The sequence below is a fragment of the Pongo pygmaeus genome, chromosome 15 (assembly GCF_028885625.2).
Source record: "Pongo pygmaeus isolate AG05252 chromosome 15, NHGRI_mPonPyg2-v2.0_pri, whole genome shotgun sequence".
Classification (NCBI taxonomy): domain Eukaryota; kingdom Metazoa; phylum Chordata; class Mammalia; order Primates; family Hominidae; genus Pongo; species Pongo pygmaeus.
Window position 1 is genome coordinate 18,881,834 of NC_072388.2, and position 3,153 is coordinate 18,884,986.

At 49.4% G+C, this 3,153-nt stretch overlaps 1 pseudogene; it reads right to left on the minus strand.

Annotated features, from left to right (window-relative positions):
- Positions 1-238: 238 nt before the first annotated feature.
- Positions 239-2,823, minus strand: LOC129013216 (transcription factor NF-E4-like; annotated as a pseudogene).
- Between the last annotated feature and the right edge of the window lie 330 nt (positions 2,824-3,153).

Genomic DNA, 3,153 nt, shown 5'->3' on the forward strand with positions numbered 1-3,153 from the left:
AAAGGATGTCTCTGCCTAGGAGTGGAGTTGGGCATGAGGGCAGGACTAAGAAAGAGTGAGTGAAGGAAAAGTTGTCCAGGGAGAAGAAAATTGGAGGGGGGCTCCTGCTTTGGAGACTTGTTCGTCAATTCCTACAACAGAGACTTGGGAGGACTGGGTGGGTCCTGAAAAATTAGGTAGAGTAGGATAGGTTGCCTAGTATTAATTGAAAAAAAACATACTGGCCTACCTGCCACCATCAGGGTTGCCCTTGGCTCAGATGAAGTGATGGTAGTTGCCAGGGCATCCATTCCAGGGCACCGTCAGTCTTTAGCAGCAAGGCTGATGAGATCCGAGTAGGAGGTTTTGGCCAGCTCAGGAAGGGATGGGGGCAGTCCTTGCAGGGGCCACTCACAGTCCAACTTCCAGTGGGGTCCTCTGCAGAGGGGGCATGGCCTGGTAGGCTTACCTGGGTTTGGGCATTGTCTGGACCAGTGGCCTTCATTGCCACACTTGAAATAGGCACCAGGTGGAGGTAGATTGCTAGGAGGCTTCCATGTGGAGCTGCAGCCCTGTGGGCCTGCAGGGCCCCTGATGGCAGAGGCAAGCATTGGAAACTCTGCCTGTTTTTTGCCTTTTACTTTCCTCATTATGATTGTTAAAGATTTTGAAGGCTAAATTAAGAAGGTCTTGTTGTGGGGTTTGAGGGCCGTCATCAAGCTTCTGAAGCTTGCACCAAATATTGGGGTGGATTGGGAGATGAACTGAAGGTTTAAAATAGTGGTTCCTTCTGGGTTGGCTGGATCTAGGTTGGTATACTTTCTCATGGCTTCAGTTAAACGAGAGAGAAAATGGGCTGGGTTTTCGTCAGGACCTTGGGTGATTTCTGAAAGTTTTTCATAGTTGACTGCGTCTTGAGTCCTGCAAAGAGACACACAATTATACGGTCTTGACAGCAGCGTCCAGGGGCCCCATCTTGATAATGCTAGTGGGGGTCCTGGCTGAGGACTGCCTTTGTACCAGTGGGCTGGGCAGCCCAGTCATTAATTGTATCAGCATGTGCCTGAGCTAGGGCCCAGATATGGTCTTGGTTTTCTGGGGTGAGGGTGGAAGAGAGGATAATGTAGAGGTCATGCCAAGTTAGTTTATAAGACTGGGTAAGGTACTGAAACTTCCTAATATAAGAGGTGGGTCTTCTGGAAATGAGTCTTTTGTTAATTTGAGAATGATCAGTGAGGGAGAAGGCAACATGAATTTCAACAATACCTTTAGCTCCTGCTACTTCCCGAAGGGGGCACTCTAGCACTGGCGCTGAAGTAAGGGTGGGACATGGGACAAAGATGATACCCAAGCAAGTATGGGTGGGAGAGAAGGAAGAAGCCAGAAGTGGTTGGTTCCTGCTGAGGGTTTGAAGGGGGAAGGGGGGTTGAGTTGATAGGCAGTGGAGGATAGATAGGGGCTTAAGGTGGTAGGATGGGTTTATAGGCCTCATGAGAGGGCAGTGAGGAAAGAGAATGGGTACAGGTAATGCTAGAGTTGACCTGAGAAGGGGGATGGGGTGTAGGAAGGGAAGTGGGTACGTTTGGAGGTGATGTCAGCTGAGAAGATGGTGACTGGGAAGATGGCAGCTGAGAAGACAAAGAAGAGGCTTGGGAGGTTAAAGAAGACGGTTGAGAGGGAAAGGTAGGGGCTAGGAGGGGTGGACAGCAGTCTGCTGGACCCAACGAGCAAAAAGAGGTAGGGTCAGGAGAAGAAAGGCGATTAGGGTGGCAAGAATGGAGGAGAAGGATTTGAACAGGTAAGCAAGAATTGTAGAGTTCGGGTTGTGATCTGAGTGCAAAAAGGCCTGGACATAAGGAATTTCTCCCCATTTCTCCAGTCGTTGGCAATAATTGCTTAAATCAGTTAAAATTGTGAAGTCGAGTGCTCCATTTGCAGGCCATTTGGACCCATTATCCAATTCATATTGTGGCCAGACTGAATTACAAAAAAGACAAGGCGCTTAGGGCAGATATCTTGGCTGAGGCCTAAGGTTTGCAGGTTTTTTTATGAGGCAGCCTAGAGGGCTATTTTTTGGAATGGACAACTGGGAGTTTTTTATAAAGGAGGGTAGGCTCGGGAGAACAGGGAAAAGGACACTGTCCTGGATGGCCAGAGGGAGACGATAAAAGGAGCGATCATCACTGCTGCCTTTTTCATTCCTGGAATGGGATCAAATGGCTTAGAGATGTCCCCCTAAGACCAGATGATCAGCAAGTGCTTGGCACATGCCGGAGCCTTCTTGGACCAACGTTGGATTTTCGGACCAGAGACACCAAGAGAAACCATGCAGATTTTTCCCTGTTAACTGGGCTCCCAGGGAAACTTACCAGTAGGCGAGATCAGTGACCAGTGTGCATGCACAGAGAGGCGACTGGAGGCTGAGGAGCTTCCTTTGTCCGGCTGCTGTGGCCTGCTCTCTGGGGTGGAGGGGTAGGTCCATGGGGGATGCAGACCTGAGCCCCTCCCGGGTTTTGGCACCAAAATGTAAGGTTCTTGTATCTGAACCCTGAGAGGGAGCCAACAGACAACACGAGGCGGTGTGGAGCAACATGCTGTTTTAATGAGTGCCTGGGTGCAGGTGGGCTGAGGTCTAAAATGGCGTCAGCACCAAAATGAGGACAAGGCAGGAGTTTTATGGTCTCCTGTAAACAGGAAGTGTCCCAGTTTGACGTGACTGCTATGTACTACATACTACAGTACCCAGACGGCCTCTTTTTCGATCTTCAGGGGTATGTGTCTTCCCACCAGGGTAGGGATCTTCCAGCTGGCTCTCTTCCTGCTTTGGCTACCTTGCTGGTGCATGCTGCTGACACAAATAGCCTTGTGCCTTGGGACTGGGCCTGAGAAGGGAGGAGTTACTCATCCCTTCAAGCTTTCAGGCCTCAGGGAGAATCTTACAGTTTTTATCATGGACAGGTGGAAATCTAGATGTTTCTAATTCAGACCCTAAGTTTTGGAATGAGTTTGGCATCTCACTTTGAAGACTTGGGGACACTTAACTCCCAAATACCAGGAGGCTCCAAGTTTCCACTAGAGGGCCACACATACTTTGAGACAAGAAAGAGGTTGGCAAATATCACAGGAATTCTAAAGCAATAAGCTGCAAAAAGTAGGCGGAGGAGGAATGTTTTT